Below are 18,514 nucleotides of genomic sequence, written 5' to 3'. Positions count from 1 at the left end.
GGACTCAGGCTGCCCTTGGGAAGGAATCGTGGTGTCCCTGACCCTTGAACATGAGCCCACAAGGGCAGCACCCTCCATATACCTGGTTCAAAGAGCCAAAGGCCCAGAGCAAGTCAAGAGGGACAGTCCCCAGAAGAACGAGAGGAACTGCCACTTCCCAAAGGGGAAAAGCCCCACTCCACGCCCACGATCAGAGCTGGGCTGGTGCTGCACGAGGGGCTTGGCAGCAGAAGCAGGGCACTTTCAGGCCAGCCACAGGTTGGGGGCAGGAGCTGTGGACTGAGCATCATGGCGGGAGCAAGAAGAAGGATGGCAGAGAGTAAAGAGGAAACCTACCTTCCCCAAAATCATGAGTCTAGAATTTGTAAAACATGATGATCAAGAGTAGCAGGATGTTCACATAAACATTATAACACCAAATAATAATGATAACTTTTTAAAAGTAATCCCCAACAATAGGAAACCAGAACAACAGCAAACCGGCTATATAAAGCATGACGTTTCCATCACTAGAATAACGAAAGCGAAATTTCATTGAGGATTCTCACCAGAGACTAGAGTCATGAGGTTAGTTTTTTGCTGGTCAGCCGCTGACTGCTGGCAATTTCATGGGGTTCAACCTAATGTTTTAAGCACTTTACACGTATCAATTAACTTAATCCTCGCAGCAACCATTATGGTATGGTTGGCAGAACAATCCACCACCCAAAAAAGAGACGCCCACATCCTAATTCCCAGAGCCTGTGACTATGTCACCTCCCATGACAAGGGAACCTTGCAGATGTGATTGAGGTCAAGGACCTTGAGGATTATTCTGGATTATCAGGGTGGGCCTAATCGAATCACGTGAGTCCTTAAAATTGGAGAACTTTTCCCTGCTGGGATCAGAGAGATGAATAGGAGGAAGGAGAAGTGATTGGAATTGTGAAAAGGACCAGACCTGTCATTGCTGGATTTGACCATGGAGGGAGGAAGGCGCCAGCCAAGGAGGGTGAGATGGAAACTGGATACAGCTTCAAATCTCAGCTGACAGCCAGCTAGAAAATGGGATCTCAGTCCTACAACCACAAGAATGCGACCTTGGGCCAACCACCAGCATGAGCAAGGAAAGGGACCTTCCTCCCTAATCTCCAGAAATGATGGCAGCCTGCAGACACCTTGACTTCAGCCCGGTGAGATCCATGTGGGACTTCCAACCTACAGAACTGCAGGATAACAAATGTGTGTTGTGTGAGCACCGAGTCTGGGTAATTTGTTATGGCTGCCACAGAGCACTGACACACTAGGTAAGAAGCATTCATAGCCACATTTAGGGCTCAGATGAGAAGATGAACCACACAGCCCAGAGCCCCAGGCCGCACAGCCAGCAAGGGGCAGAGCCAGGTTGTGAATGGTGGCAGGTGGGCTCCAGGGACTCCTGCCCCCACCCCCCCGCCCCCCACTCTGCTCTAGTCTCATGGAAGAACGATTGCAAATCATATCCCCAGAGGGCAAAGCAGAGGCTGCATTTTGGAATTACTCTACCTACAGTTTGATTGTTTTAAAATAAGTTTATTATTTTAAATAATTGAAATTGATCAAAAGAGTAAAAATATAAGATAGTGCAACTGCAATTTGTCTCAGGAAAACTAAGGAGAAAGTTCTGTCCTGCCCGGGCCTGGATGATGGCAATAAAAATGAGCCTGGAGACATCAGGCCTGGTAGGAACTCAGCCATCCTGCAGTAGTGTTGTTAAAATACTGACATGCTTTCAGAGCAGTTGATACAGAGCTGCTTCTCCAAGTGAACAACTCTTGTCCCACCATCTGGGCCTATCCTCTGGGGCCACGTGCCCTCAGATCTTCACAAAACACAGGTTCAGGCCTGGCACAGCCAGGAGGCTCCAGGACCCTGGCGCCATATATCCCAATTGCTCAGGCCTAACTATTTTGAGTACCATCCCCAGGGAAGAAGGAAGGAGAGGTGAAAAACAGGGGTTCCAGCAGCTCAGTGACCTTGGACTTATCTAAAAGAAAGGAAGAGTTCTCCTTCCTAGGGTCTCTGAGGATCTGGGAAGTAGGCAGGAAATGCAGGACCCTTCCATTTGGCCTGGAGCGTGTCTCTATCATCTCTTATCAGCACCTGGCCTTGGGTGCCATTTTACTCCTTCAAATTTCAGTGTCCCTGTGGTAATGTGCAAACAGCAAGAAGGCTTCCTGCCATGCAGCTCATTCAGCCGCCACTTAACAAGAACCATCGTGGTGACTGGTGTGTGCCAGGACACCCGGGCACCTCGGGTCAGGGGTCCACGAAGTGGGGTCAGCTACGACCATAAGTGCTCTGGGAACCAAAGGCAGGTCTGCAGAGCACAGCATTCCCAGGGACTCAGCGGCTTTGAGAAATCCCCACTTGGCTCAGCCCGACGCTGCCAAATGTGGTCTTTCTTCTGCCGACTCACCCCACCGGGCCACCCACATCCACCTGTGCCCCTTCTTCAGTCTCCTCTGTCCATGAACCATGGGTGCCTTCTGCTGGTGCCCTTTCCCTTCTCAGATCAGGGCGCTGGTGGGGAAGGGCACCAGCCCAACCCCTGTAATGCAGACTCAACATGTTTCGGTTAAATGATAAGGAAGGTGGGAAGGAAGAATCATCGAGTTGCTGGACCAGACCCAGCTCTTTCCTCCTCAGTAACCACGAAGCCTTCGCAGAGACAAAGACGAGCCCAGAAGACCCCCTGGTACAACCCTCACAGCCAATCTAACCTCACCGACAGGGAAGTTAAACACCAGAAGAGAGAAGGGGCTTTTACAATATCACACAGCCCCAAGCTGCTCAATCCCCCCAGCCTCAGTTTCCTCATCTAGCAAATGGACAGGAAGCCCGCCTGTCTACCCCACCAGAGGAGGGAACTGCTCAAAGGAGACCCGCAAGGAGAAGATTCTCTGTGAGCTATAGGGTGCACTCTACCACGTGAAGACAGCACCACCCAACCATCCCACATACCTGCCTGGCGGAGACCCCAGGATGAAAGACAAAAGCGCAATCCACCCGAGATACTGCCTATTTGTAAAAACCACCCAGAATTTTCATTCATTTCCAGGGAAGCTTAAACCTTTCCCAGTTTTGCCACTTTGAGAACAAATGGTCTTGCTTTTTCAAAGTGTCATTTTTCTTTAAATGCTTTAAGAAAAAAAAAATCTCAGAACCCCAACGGAATCCTCAATTTAGCCTCTCTGGGTAATCTGTATTGCGGGGAGCTTTCAAATATATATATTTCTGGAGCCACAGGATATAACCACAGGGTAAGGCCTTGAGTTCACATCACAAACCCCTCAAAACTCTGGGGGCGTCTCATCTCATCTTAAACAGCTGCCTCGAGGAGCATGCGGTAGATACAGACATTTGAAATGAATAACCTTCATCTTTAGCCAAGAAGAAACACGACGCTATTTGGGTTTCTCCATCCCAGGACGAGACCTCCCCGGGAGCCTAAAGCCAGGCGCAGGAGCATACTTTTCCTGGAAAGCGCTGAGATTTTTTACTCCACTTACATTTCATCAATGTCATCTCCTCTCAGCCCCAGCTGATAAACCAAGGGCAACACCATTTCCAGAATGATGCAAGGGGCCCAAATAGAACCCTGGACCCCACGCCCACCCCGCCCCTACGCAAAGACACAATCATTCTCTTAAGGGCTCTGCTCCTTGTCAACAGCCCAGGGAGGTCACTTGAGGTTACAAAGCCAGGGATTCCAGTGGCTTCAGCCTAGAGTGAAAGAGGCTGGTCTTGAAAGACCCAGGACCAGAGTCAGAAGAGGAAGAACTGAAAGACTACCGTACTGCAGCATCCATCCCCAAGCGGGCTTTGAACTGGACAGAGTATGTAAAAGGTCATGATTTGGAGTGACAGAAACGCCTGGGTTCAGATTCTGGCTCTGTCGCTTTCTCAGCGTGTGACATTAAACAATGGCTTACCTCTCTGAGCTTCAGATTGAACGGCAGGTAATAACGACCTTGTGCGACGCTCAGAAAGACTGCGCCTGATAAGGCAGCTGGGCGTCTCAACACGTGCACTTGAGGCTTGTCAGCTCCCTTGTCCCTGCTGTCACAGTGCTTAGAGTTTACTTGTAGAAGCCAAGTGGATGCCCATAACAAAGTGACACCAGATAACTAAAGATTATCCCCCAGCAAATGATGTAGACTGCAGGCCCACATGGGTCAGTGACTCGGTCTGGACTTAAAACGGGGACAGGCAGTCAGACAACTGGGATCATTTTCCTGATCTGCAAATTCCTTTCTGTGCAAAAGTCTCCAAACGAGCTCGTATGAATGCACACAGAGCTATACTTGGCCGTGTAACTAGAGGAGTAGAGATCTAGAGACTCCAACCAAAAGCAAGCAGGGTGTACCAGAGGAAGAGGCTATGCTATGGGGCAGGTGGCCTTGCAGACGGGGGACCTGAGCCAGGTGACAAGAAGGGTGTGTTCGCAAGCAAGGCAGTGGAGCAAAGACGAGCTCAGGCTACGCTCAGGGGCAGGCTCCCCTCAAAGGCGCCACAAGCCGCCCCCTCACACAGAAGCAGGAAAAGCAGCAGCCTTGCCAGGCATGCTTCGGGCAGACAGCAAGCTCACCGCCTTCTGTGGCCTTGGAGGAGGGACACTCACGTGGGGAGAGGAGGGGAGGGGAGGGGAGGGGAGGGATGTATCCAAGGCCAGGGCATGGGGGCCTGGCCCGGTGTCAAAGGCTGGAAGGAGGCACAGATCCAACAGCAAGCCAGGTTCAGAGCATGGCCAGCGTCAGGGCAGCCACAGGAAGTCAAAGGCCTCACTCAGCACAGCCTTCCTCCTTTCTGAGAAAGACCATCAAAGCAGAACAAAGGTGGCTGACAGGGTGAGGAGAGTTCCAGCCTGGGCACTGGGGGGGCTTCAGTCCTGCTTAGAGAAGGCACCGTCTGCCCAACTCCTCCCAAGACCACTGCTCACTCGGACACCTACCACCTGTACCCAGCCATCTGGCCCCTCTGACAAGACTCCTTCCCGAACCACTGCCCCCACCGACACCTTTCAGAATCATATGGTTCCCAGTCAGTCACCCAGCTCTTGTAAATCCAGCTGAAGCAGGATGATCACAATAGCCAAGACTGTTGGACTGCGTACTGCATGCAGAACGCTTCTCTATACTCCATACGGAGGACTCGACTCTGATAACTGCTCACAATGACCCTTAGAGGTAAGTACTATTACGATTCCATTTTATAGGTAAAAATTGAGGTTCGGCAAGGTTAAGTAATCTCCCCAGGTTGTGCAACCAGACCCCATGCTCTGTGCCCCTGGGCCATACGTGCCTCCCTTCCCCGGGTCTGTGCAGCAGACCCCTGGGTTAAATGTGACTGACATTTACCAGCTGCATAACTTCGGACGAGGCCCTTCACCTCCCTGAAGCTTCACTTCCTCCTCTGCCACCGGGACCATAAGAACACCTGCTTTGTAGTGTGGCTGCCTCAGAGCTGATGAATGAAAGTGCCCCCCACCCAGAGTCCAGCGCATAGTAGATACTAGAAATGGCAACTGCTCAGTGCGGATGTAGGGGAGTCAAGAGAGAGAAAGACACACACAGATGGATGGAGAGAAAGGCAGGCGGGCAGACAGATCTGGCCTTGCTAAAAAGGCAACAAGTTAACCTTCAGAAATAAACAGCAGCCGAGAAACACCTTAAGACGCCCACTGCTGTGGGACCCAGCCAGCACACAGACGATGCTGTTTTCTTCCTTCCCTAGGGAAGAGAGGCTTAGAAAGAGGAAGAGAAAACTTAGGATACTTAGTCAGAAAACTGGATACTAGCACATCCAGGTGCAGCAATGAAAACAAAACTGCCCAATGTCGGTCTTACCCAACCCCATCTGGCCCCGGGGGGCGACCCAAGTAGAGAATGCAGAAGGCATTATCAGTTCCACCCAGCTCCAGGTTCTCCCGGAAATCGCTGACAAGTCAAGAATGCAGCAGCTTCGCAACCTCCATGACTCCTCAAGGCAGATCTGTACCCGAAAATCTTAGTTCTATGGAAAGCTATTAAGGGAAGCTGTAAACAAACGTTCAGAGATCAGGGGGGCTGTGCTGAATGAAGGAGGTGGTCTGGAACCATCCAGTGCCCACACCTTCCTGGGGAGGAAGAGACACAGACTGAAGGGTTCAAGTGGCCCATCTCTCCGTGGGCACCACCCTAACCCCCGTCAGACTGGTGGCTTGATGAAGATGAAGATGGTGCCATCTTGTCTACCGCCCATTGCCTAGACAGGTCCCTGGGGCAAGGCAGGTGTCCAATAAATTTTTGTTCAATGATTGAATGAGCAGGATCCTCCCCGCAAAAAGAACGTCATGCAGTTGCCGCCGCTCTGTGAAATGCCCAATAAGAGACGGCAGCTTCTCTGCCCCTCTGCAAACACGAAAGACACCTTCTGAGCCACATTCAGCCGACAGCCAAGGCGGGGGCAGAAGAGACCCACCCCACGCAATAAAGGGACTCCGGGCTGCACCCTGTGGCTGACTTGTGGTCTGGTCACTAATAATGTCAACTAAAAACAGGCAACATGCAGCTCTTTTAACACCCAGGACTAACTCAGAGCTAGCTCTGGGCCTGGCACCTTGCCACGGTCGCAGGCGTACCTCATCTGACCCTCTCATTTTGGGAGACACAGATAATCACTCACATTTCATGGGTAAAGAACCCAGGACTTAGAGAAACCCAGCAGACACGGCTAAGGGCACTCACCTAGAAAGCACCGGAGGCAGGATTCGCACCCAGCTCTCGTGTCTCCCAAGCCCAGGCTCTTACGCTGTGCTAGGAAACGCGCACAGCCAGGCCCAGAGACAGCAGCAAGGAAATGTAAATAGAGGTCCCTTGATCTCGGGGTGACCAAACGCTGGGCAAATGTCTCCAGGGACTGCCCCCCTGACCAAGACCTCTTTCTGTCCCACCTGGCATGGCGGCACCAGCCTCTCCCCGGTGTCCCATCTCCTGGCACCCACCCCGCACACACACAGGGTCTCCGCTCCACCAGAGTGGTCCTTGCAGGGGACCGTACTCCTGGAGTCGGCGTCTCTGGCCATGGGAAAGCAGACAGCAGGGCTGAGTCCTCTTTCTAAACCTAGGACTTAGTAATGCCCAGCACACAAGAGGCTCAATAAATATCAGTGACATTGAGTAACACAATGGGTCAATTCCTATCCATAAAATCAGAATAACAATATCAACCTCCAGGGTTGACGGAAGGATAAGATAACCCAAGAAAAGAACCATTGTGATAAATATATCCCTGACTCCTGACAACCTTTACAGTTGGTAAACAAAAGGAGAAAAATTAAATGTGCCGATAACTTAGCACAATACCCCCTGTGCACTGGGGGTATATATACATATACACGTATGTGTGCATGCATGTGTGTGTGTTTGCGTGATGTGTATGTGCATGTATGTATGTACGTATGTATGTATGTACTTCCTGAGATAGAAAGGAGTGCATGTGGTTGTTCTGTAACTGACAGTGGGAGACCGGGCCTTCGGCGCAGCTGGCAGAGCTGTGGCTTGGTACTCATCAGGTACACTGTCCACAAACAGCTAATCTGCACAGTTAACTGGAGTGCAGCAATGTGCCCACAAAAGGCTAGGACTCAGCCACTTTTGCAAGGAGTTTGATAGATCTGGTGCCGGGAGAGGAGCTGATTTCCTTCAGCACTCACCACCGAAGTCTTGCAGACAAGATGGAAAGAAAACTCACGCAGCAAAAGCTTCTGCATGCCCTACACTGTTCATGCCCACTTGGGAAAATCCATCTCAAACTTACCCATCATCATCCCTTCATCCTTTTACTCATCCTTCTGCCAGGAGCGGGGTAGACAAGAAGGAGCTAAAACCTAACTCGGATATGTGGCTCACTGCACACCTGTGAGAAATCAGGGAGGAGCAAAAACGGTCTGAGCTACCCACCGGAACCCCATCCCCAACCCGAGGTCTCCTCAGCCCTGTAGCTGGACCCCTACTTGCCACAAGCGCTGGAGTTTCAGAAGGTGGCCGTGAGTGCATGCCATTCCCAGCAATGATGCAGGCCCTGCTCCTAACATCCCTTCCCATCAACAGCCCTCGACTGGCCACAGCCAAAGGCCAGGCCCTCCGTGCTGGCGTTCCCGGGAAGCCGGAGAACATTCCATAAAGGAAGCCCAGGGATGTGGCAGGAGGAAGAAACGGGACAAAGCGGCCCTGCCAAGTTTCCCAGAGGAAATGAGTAACCCGTTGTTAGGCAGTTACGCATCACCGAGCAAGGAAGTGGCATTGTCTGGGGACCAGCCGAGGCCTTACATAACAGGCACCCCCCTCACATTCTGGCCATGACCGTATTTGGGGATTGGCAAAAACATCTGATGAGCACCTCTACCCTGTGTAAACACTGGCTTTATTAGGGTGGTGGAGAGAGGTCTGGACCGGAGTCCTGCTTGTCTTGGTGCTGAGAGTCAAATCGACACGGAGTCTGGGAAGCCCTCCTTGGGCTGGCTCACATCCGCCCAGTGGCCGTGCAGCTTGGTGGCTAAGCCTGGGCTCAGGAGCCAAGCTGCCGGCCCCATCACTTCCCAGCTGTGTGATCTGAGCAAGCTGTTCTCAACTGCTCTGTGCCTCAGCTGCCTTATCTATACAACAGGGAAATACTTGTGCCTGAATCCCAGGGTTGCTGAGGATGATCTGGGATCACAGACACACAGTGCTCAGAACAATGCTTTGCACAAGATAAGCTCTCAGTGATGTTCCAAGTGGGGTGCTGGGGATAAACATTGTGCTGCCCCACCTCTCAAGCCAGAGAACAAAATAAGGAGAAAAATGAAGGGGACTGGGGCCTGCGGCAGAGTCCAAACAGGGTCTAGTGGCTGCGCAAAGGAGGAGAGAGTGGTCGCTTCCCCAGGCACCTTGGAAATGAAAATGGACAAGGACCTCCCTGGAAGCAGCCAGCAGACGGGAAGGAAGGAAATAAGAAACACTAAGTTCTTGCGGGAGACGCAGGAAGATACTAGTAGCCCAGTTTAACAAAATCTTAAAATTCATTCCAATTCAACTGACGCGGACATGGCTGATGCTGTGAGCAAGGCTGAGAGAAGATGGCGAAAGGGAGTCAGTTCTCCGTGGAGTCTGTAAGTCCATCCACCACTCCACACATGTCTATGTGGGGCACATCACTGGGGAGGTACAAGGAAATGGAGAACCCCGTGCTGCCAAGGAACCAGGCCCTTTGGGTGCCTGCAAGAGCTCCTACAGTCACTGTGTCCCTTCCAACTCACCACAGCCCACTGAGGGAGACATTATCACATGCACACACAGACACACACACAGACCCTTTGTTTGGAAAGATGAGGAAACTGAGGCACACAGAGGTTAAATACCACGGCTACAGCCAAACCTTGAGTACATTTAAAGGGTCAGAATTCAAACCCAGGTCTGTTTTACCCTCCACTAAAGAGATATTTTTTCCCCTCCATTGGTTGGTTAGTTGATATTTTTTTTTTTTTTTTTTTTTGCGAGGAAGATTGCCCTGAGCTAACATCTGTGCCAGTGTTGCTGTAATTTTTTTTTTGTACGTGGGACACTGCCACAGCATGGCTGGTGACTGGGGCAGGTCCGCACCTGGGATCCGAACCCACAAACCTGGGCCACGAAAGCAGAGCATGCAGAACTCTGATCACTCAGCCACCAGGCCGGGCCCTGGTTAGTTGAATTTTTTATTATTACTATTATTATTCTGTTTAGAGTTCCTCGATTTTTCAATTGAGATACAGTTGACATATAACACTACATTTAGTTTCAGGTATACCACATAGCAATTCGATACTTGGTATCTATCACAAAAAGATCACCACAGTATGTCTAGTTAACATCCACCCCCAGAGATAGTTACAATTTCTTAAAATTTATAACTATGTAACTATTATTTTTAAAAATAATCACTAATTTAGAGAAAAGCTGGCATTACAGTGTAAATCCTTTTTCTCCACACCATGTGGGAGTAAGTGGCTGGCTGATGCCCCATCGCCCTGGAATACTTTGGTGTGAATTTCCTAAAGCCAGGACATTCTCACTAGAACCACAATCCACCAGCAAAATTGGAAAGTAAGCATTGATACATAACTAACATCTAATTCTCATGCCCTATCCTCCAATTGTCCACAATTAGGCACTGCATCTAGTTGTCACATCTCTTCGGTTTCCTTTGATCTGGAACCCTTCCTCCATCTTTCCTTAACTCTCATGACCTTGACAATTCTGGAGATTAAAGGACAATTATCTTGAAGGCTGGCCCTCAATTTGCGTTTGTCTGATATTTTCTCATGATCATATTCACGCTATGCATCTTCATTAAGTTGTTTTGCTTTGTTTTGTTTTGTTTGCATAATTGCAAAGCAAGGCTTGGACAGAAGATTTCCTGGATGAAAGTAAATCATCCAAGTCAACTGTGATGACAACCTTCACCCAGTCGTTCTTCATCAGGGGAGGGAACACAGTGGAGGGCAGCGTATGACTCAGGGAGGGGGTGGCACAGTCTGCAGTCTAGGGAGGGACCACGGTTTCTACCCAGCCGAGGAGATGGTGGCATCATTCACTCATGCCAGCTTTGCTTACAAATGAAAAAGAAAGAAAGAAAAACCTTAAAGTTCAGCTTAAAAAAACCTTTCATGTAATGCCAGCCCTCTCCCTGTCCCACCCCCCACCTCTGTCGCAGAGGACAATACGTATGTTTATCTTGCTTCTAAGAAGGGGTATATTAAAATACTTGAGGATTTTCTCCTCCTAACCCTGGCATGCTGGCTCCCACCGGCTGCACAGCCACATATAATGAAGTGCAAAAGCAGCAGTCAATTATGGCTTTCGCAAACACAGGGACCTTTCCTGAGGCTGGAAGTCGCATCACTTGAAAGGCTGACTTTCTTCTAACTTCCAGGAACTGAGTGGCCCAGAGCCCGTCTATTTAAAGGTCAGCCCAGTCCTGCTGTATCTGGAGGGCTGCCGTGGACACAAGCTTATTCTCGGCCCCTCTCCGCAGCCACCACAGCGGGCCAGGCTGTGAGCAGCACCGTGTCCCTTCAAAGGGAGGGGAAGGAGCGCAGAGGCAGAGACAGGGCCAGGGCCAGAGAGAGATGGGAGAGCAGAAGCGAGCAGTTGCCTTACTCCTCGCCCATCGCACCCCTTCGGGGGGCACTGTGGGTACCAGTGGTCGACAGAGCGAATTCCTCCACTTGGGGCTGAGCCTTGGAGGCATCCATCAAATCTCAGAATTGCACCTAGGTCCCAATTTTCAGGGACACGAGGGTCCTTTACACCCCCCTTTTAACTCAGCTCTCTGGACCTGAGCTCTGGCAGGAACAGATAGAGGGCAGGTGGCAGGAGATGGCCCCTGTACCCCCTTATATGGTGACCAGAGGGGTGACAGCCCATCTCACCCACCAGTCACATATGAAAGCTGTAGAAAGTGTTTAGCCCTCAGCTTGCTGTTTACTCACATGGCTCTGCCTACTTAATTCCCATGGGCTTCCTCTTCCAATTGCCAGCCGACTCAGAAGCGCCAGGTATCGAGAAATCCCTGCTGAGAGCACACCTCGAATGTGCAGTGTCCCGTGGGTGGGCGACTGGCACAGCTTTCCAGCCCAAAGTCACCCACCTAGTGAGGGACAGGGCCAGAATCCCAATACCCACCTGTCTGACTCCAGAACCCATTCTCCTACTTCGTCATACCTTCTACACACACCCCATGTTCATGAAGTCAGCGATGTACTCAAGGAGACAAATCCAACAGATCCTATACTATCCGGCAAATAGTGCTATGCTGGGAAGTATTAGTCCCGGGCATCCGAGAGGGCTTCAGGGAGGAGGCGGCTCAGCGAGAAGAGAAAGAGTGACCCAGGAAGAACGTACGCAAACAAAACCAATGAGACCTCAAAGGGCCTGGATGGATGATAACTGGCTGCCAAGGCCAAAGCCCCGAGTGGGTAAGGGAAACCAGGAGTCCTTCGGGACGGTTTCCCAGCCTCTGTGTACTGAGCGCAACTGGATGCCAGTCACTGTACTCCATCACCAGCCCCGGTTATCCTGGTCCTTGCAACAATTCTGAGAAGTAGAGATCACCAGTCCCGTTTTCAGATGAGAAGTCACGACTGATCACCTGGTTACTGAGTGGCAGGCCTGGACTTGACCCCAAGGCCATCTGGTACCTAGGCTGCTGAGCCTGCCGAAAAGAGTGTCTTCCCAAGTCTTTTTTTCTTGCTGCTGCATTCACTGCCGACACGGGAGAGGATGCTCACGGGGAATGAGGGAGGAAGGGAGAGAAAGGAAATCGGGAGAGAGGGAGGCAGGAGGGGAAGCATGCCAGGACTCTGATTCACTGCAGACCTTTCCAAGAGCCGGATTAGCCTGAGAAGACTTTGAAACCAAAACCAACAAAACAAAACAGAACACCCAGCGGGCCCTGCCAGGAAGGTCAGGCAGAGAACCTCCAAGTAAACGTCATCAGAGGGACCCAGGAAGGGTGTGCTCCCCAGGAACACATCCTGAGATGGGAATTCTTGTTTGGGTGTTGACTGGGGAGCATGCTCAGGAGAAAAGGAGTGAGGGGCGCAGGACAGACAGCGGAGGGGCTCCGCAAGGACGTGGATTCAGGCGGACACTCGCCTCAGCCTGATCCCACCGGGAGCTCTGGCACGTGAACAGCACCCCAGAGTTCACCCCACTTTGAAGCAAGGGGGCTGGCCTTTTGTGCCCCTGAGTCAGCAGGGGCTGGGGGCGGGGGGAGATGAGCAACTTCCCGGATGAGGCAGCAAACCTCCAGAGATGGGGGTGCCGTGAACTTTAGCAGCTGGGGGTGAGTGTGCCGGTCTGGTAAAGGGGACTTGGGCAGGACATCCACAGCATCCATTACCGTTAGTCATAATTAGATGACCAGGAACAATAACAGCCCCATTTTTTACCATTTCCTGCAGAGCCAGCCTGCCTAAGCCAGGGACTGGACCTGGACTGAATCAGCCTTTCAAATAAGTGCTGGAAACATCTGGGACTCCAAGGGCCACTGTGGATGGGAAAAGCACTACCCAGGGACAACACGGCGGGAGGTGACAGGAAGGGCACCCCGGAGAGTCGCAGCTCTTCTCTGCTCCTCTCTCCTAAAGAGTCAACATCTGAAATCACAAGAAATGGGCCAAGAACACAAACTTATTCTCCCGTTCTCCCGCCCGAAAAAAATCTAGCTGGATGGGCTTTGATAAATGGGTAGATCTTTTTAAGGAAGGGACTATACAATCAGATATTTGCAACAAATTAGGAGATGGGCCTACTACAACGCCTGGCATACAGTCAGTGCTACATAAAAGCTGAGTGGCTTGTCAGCTGAACACATTTTAACCCCCATGCCGTGCTTTAAGGTAACCTCCTAGACCTTTCCCAGAATGGTGGAGACTCTGCTTTGTGAGTGAGTTTAGTCTCAATCATGTGACACTGGATCAGTCACATCTTGATTTTTCAGCTAAAGACTTTTGCTCTCTCTACATGTCCCTCAACAGGTGAATGGGTAAACAAAATGGGGTCTCTCCATACAACGGAATATTATTCAGCCACAGAAAGGAATTAAGTATGGACACATGCTACAAGTTTCATGGATGAAACTTAGAAACAATATCTAAGTGAAGTAAGCCAGTCACAAAAAAACCCAGGTATGATTCCACTCACATGAAATGTCCAGAATAGAAAAATCTGTAGAGACAGAAAGGAGATTTGCGGTTTCCTAAGGCTGGGTAAATTGGGGGTAATAAGAGGTGGACCGCTAATGCATATGGGGTTTCTTTTGGGGGTGATAAAAACGTTCTAAAACAGACTGTAGTGATGGTTGCACAACTCCACAAATATATTAAAACCACTGAACTGTACATTTTAAACGGGCGACTTGTAGCGTATGTGAATTACATCTTGACAATGCTGTTAAAAAAAAAGAAAGGAAGAGTTTTGCTGTCACATGAAGGAATGACAACAATGCCACTCATGATGGATCCCAGCCACTGGGCAGAAATGTTAGCTGATGGCTTCTAGAACACAGCGTGCTGGGTCTGAACTACTCCATGAACACAAAGACACGTGTCCCCAAATACACCCTCCAAAAGGAGGGAAGACATGCCCAGTTGAAAGCCACAAGGCTTTTGGAACAGCTGCTGCCCGGCACCCAAACTCCTAGCCATCCACCGCCATGACAGAGGGCCACGCAGCCGACAGCCAGGAACTCTTATTCCGTCTCCTGCCCCGAGCAATTCCTAAACAGTGGGAGTTAAATATTTATAGAGCAGTCACTGTTTGTTTAATGTTCACTCTGTACTTGTGAAGCCTGATGTGGGGAAAGGCCGAAGTGACAGCTGATTATACAACCCAGGGAAGCGCGCGGGGGGCGCCGCCATCAGTAAGACTCTGCCCTCACCTTCCCTCCCTTTGTTTCCAGCACACTGCCTTCCTCCTCCTCCTCCTCCTCGCTGTGCCCCCAGGTTAGGAGGGGCCTCCACTGTTTAGTCTTCTCTTCCCCGCACTGCCTGTGGAATAAAACCAAACAGCCTTTGCACCAAAAGCAGCAGGTCTCTGGCTCCAACTGTGCTCTGCGTGGCTCCTGAGAACATGAGATGCTGGGGGTCGGGGGGGATGTCTTCCTTCAGAGACCCCCACCAACAGAAAGGGGGGGCTCCAAACCAGGGCGGTGAGAGGCGCACAGGCGGAGGAGGAACGCCTTCTGGGGTCTCCCCAACCTACCCCATCCATGCCTGTCCAAGTGCAGCCGTGCTGGGCCCTGATCTGAACGGTGGACGTGGAGGGAGAACCTTGGGACGAATTCTCGGGCCTCACAGCCCGACTTCAACCTGCTCGCCTTAGTATCCCCCACTGTAAAAGACAGTGGAAAGGCCCACTTGCTTCAACGAGTCACTTGTGAGTAAATACGATGGTGCTCTAAGGCGTCCAGCATCATGTGGCTATAATCATTGTGATTAAGAAGGCCACCGCCACCACCTGCTTCCGATTCCTAGCTGTACCTTCGCTGGGCTGTGACCCTGGGCAGTTCCGGTCACTTGTCCCAGTCCTCTTCCGTGGCCTAATCAGCAAATGAGAATTAGCGACCAGGGTGAGGAAATGTTCTCTGGAAGCTACAAAACACTGCCGAAAACACACGTCAGGGGCTATCAGTGTTGCTGGTAAACTGCAGGGTGGGGAGGTGACTGCTAATGCCTCCTAGGTCATCCGATGACTCCTTCTGGGACCTGGAGACCTCTGAGAGGGGCTAATGCACAGGGATGGCACTGCTGGCCGCAAGGGGAACAGCCAGGCCAGACTCACATCAGCACCTCCCCCATCTATTCTAGGAATTCCCACCCATCCTGTCTCCACCAGGTCGGCACAGAAGTAAAGGCAGAGGGAGGCCAAGCTCAGGAAGGACAGAGGCCCTGCCCCAGCCTGGGAGGACCCCTCCCTCCTAAACCTCCCAGCCCTCCCTTCTTCCCGCTGTGTGGGCAGGGGGACTGAGCCAGGGGGACACAGAGAAGGAAGTCAGGTCCTTGCTCAGGGGATCCCCCCGTGCACCCTGAGCAAGACACAGAAGGAGTCTCTGATGAGGGCCATGCAGAGAGAAGAAGGGAGCGTAGAGAGGTGCAGATAAGGCAGGGAAGAGGAAACAGCAAGAGCAAAGACCTGGGGGCATGGGACTGTGTGGAGAAGAGGACCTCAAAAAAAGCCACTTGAAGCCACTTAAAATAAGGCCCAGATATTTAGAGTAAGTAAGACATGTGTGTGCCACGGGGAGGGGCAGCCTTTATCTTAACAACACAAACTGCCACCACCTGCTCCCGATTCCCAGTGCTCCCCTTCATTTGGCTGTGATCTGGGGCCACTCCTGTCACTTGTCCTAGCCCTCCTCTGGGAGACTTTATCTTGAAAAAAGAAACAAAGAATTGTAAGATATTTTATATTCATAAGTTAATAATTTATCATTTATATATTATAAATGTCATATATAAATGATAAATAATTATAAATATAAAACAAGGTTTGTCTCATACTTAAATTTCAAGTTGTCATTTTCAACTGGGCTCTAAGTGTCAGTTGTGCAAACAATGACTGACCCCGAGGTTTTCCTCGCACATGTTTTCTCACACAATAGAAACCTTCTCACTCTTTTAAGTGAGAAGCATCATTAAAAACATCATTAAAAAGCATCATTTTGTAAAACATCTTTCAGGACTTTGTTAATGTTCCCAACGCCTTGCAACTGTTTTTATTTTTAAGTCACTTTCTTTTGATTTGCCCAGAGGGTCCTCATCTTTTCCTCCTCCTCTCCATGGTGAAGCCCCCCAGGACTCCCCGACAGCAGTTCTCAGGGCCATGCCTGTGTCTCTTTCCTGTGTCAGCACTAGTGTATCAGGCGCTCCAGCAGTGCCTGCACACAGGAGGTGCTGGGTACGTGCACGTAATTCACGCCGCACGCCCACAGCACCTTCACCTGCATCAGGAAACCCCGCAGTCTGGGCAAGACGAGCAATTGCTGGCAGTTGATCTGCTTGGAGAGAACAAGCCCTGTGACCCAACTCCCGCACTGGTATGTCATTGGAAAAGTGAGCCACCGTAACCAGGACAGACAGTGAACTATTTCCGTACAGCTGCGCATTTATTAGCCAATCGAAAGGCAGGGTCTTTCTTTGGCCCACTGACCTGACGTGCCAATTGTCTTTCTTGCAAAATACACAGTCACGATTCAACATCTACGACTTCTGATTTCCATTTCTTTCAAGGAGTGCAAAACTTAAGTCATCTGCAAAGCATATGGAATACAGACTCTTACAGTTTTACAATTTTTCGGCCTATTTTTTACAGCTGTTTTGCCTCTAAGCGATTCGATGACAACTTTTTAGCGAATCAATGTCATCCATTCTTTCCAAAGTACTAAACTTAATTTTCAGGCAACAACTTTCTTTTTAAACTCAATTCTCATCAGTTTACGTGACATGTAACTACCAACACAACTTTTGGCCAGCGCACAAATCTACAGGTGGTAGAAGGCTTCCTGGCCCATGAATATCAAAGCTAACATTCAACGGGCGTCTACCACGGGCCAGGAAACACCGTTGTAAGCTTTTACATGTATTAATTCATCTAATGCTCAGCATCACCCTGGAAGGTAGGTACTAGTTTCAGTATGATTTTGCAGATGAAACATACAGGCACAGAGCGGTTATTTAACTCGCCCAAGGCCACACAGTTAGGGCAGAACAAAACTTTGAATCTGGAAAAACTGGGCTTGTGAGCAGCCCACCAGCCCCAAGCCATCAGTAAGCCTGGGGCCTCGCTCAGTTTGCTGTACAAACGGAATGGGCAGCATCAATTAATCCAGCAAAGGAGCCAAATGGAGGTCAGTTAAGAGTTTCTGCTATTCGTGCCCCGGACTGACAGATGTTTACAACGTCTGGCAATCAGTAAAAGACTGATTATCGTCGGATGTGGGTGGGCTGGACGTTAGCAATGAGTTTATTAGTGCATATTTTCATGTTACGATGACTTCTGCTTCCCGGTGCAGTCTGTCTGCAGGAACACAGATACGGAGGACCCCTCAACTTCTGTGTGGCTGCAGCATGAAGGGCTGGTGGGGGGGCAGGCAAGAGAGCAGGCTGAGTTCAGAATGAAGGGCGGATGTGTCGGGCCAAGGCATTTGGATTCAATCCTGGCTATAGATGCTTCTTCACGTGCAGAGGCTGTGCTGCCTGCTGCTGCTCCTGGCAGATGGCAGGAGACTCAGAGAACCCCCGAAGCGCTGGGACACACGGCATTCAGTGCAGGAGAAAAGGGAGAGGAGCCTGAAAACGGGATGGCGGGCTTACAGGTGGGGCCATGGGGGCTTTCCTTCCACTTTCTGACCTTCCTGGAGACCCCCAGGATGCCCACACTGCTGGGCCTGAAAAGGCCAACCCACCCCTTAAACAGGTAAGGGAGGCCCAGCCAGGGTGAAAACCTGAACAGAGGCCACGCAGCTCTTCCAGGCGGAGCAAAGATCAGGCACCAACCTCCAGGCTCTTGGTCCAGTGTCCTTTCCACTGCCCTGTGCCAGAGTCTCCCAACAGAGCCTGGTGGTGACTAATCAGGGGAGAGACAAACCCGCCACAGACAATTTCACAAAAGGAGGAGAAGGGCACAGTCTGCAAAGGCCTCCTCCTAAAACCCTGACAAACTGACACAGTGTCACTTTCCAGACTGGAGGGTTAAGAAGAGGAAACGGCTTTGCTCCCTGAATCCCTTCCATGTGGGAGAAGAAGTCACTGCCAGTTTCCCTGAAATAATCAGCATCTAAGATGAGCTCAGGGAACTTTCAGCTCCCCAGCCTGCTGAAAAGGTGCCGCGCATTAGAACGGGCATGCTCTCCAGCGCCCGGGCACTACAGGAAGCGTGGGGATAAGTGGCTTTAAAAAATAAACACACATGGGGCTGGCCCGGTGGCACAG

At 50.8% G+C, this 18,514-nt stretch overlaps 1 long non-coding RNA gene across 7 annotated transcripts in view; it reads right to left on the bottom strand.

The window, feature by feature from the left end:
• LOC102149248 (uncharacterized) overlaps window positions 1-18,514 on the bottom strand; it is a 231,144-nt gene that overhangs the window by 121,202 nt on the left and 91,428 nt on the right. The gene's annotated exons all lie outside the window — the stretch shown is intronic.

Source organism: Equus caballus, chromosome 9 (genome assembly GCF_041296265.1).
Source record: "Equus caballus isolate H_3958 breed thoroughbred chromosome 9, TB-T2T, whole genome shotgun sequence".
NCBI lineage: Eukaryota > Metazoa > Chordata > Mammalia > Perissodactyla > Equidae > Equus > Equus caballus.
The sequence above is the reverse complement of the archived record's forward strand: the minus strand, read 5'-3'. Positions and strand labels throughout refer to the sequence as shown.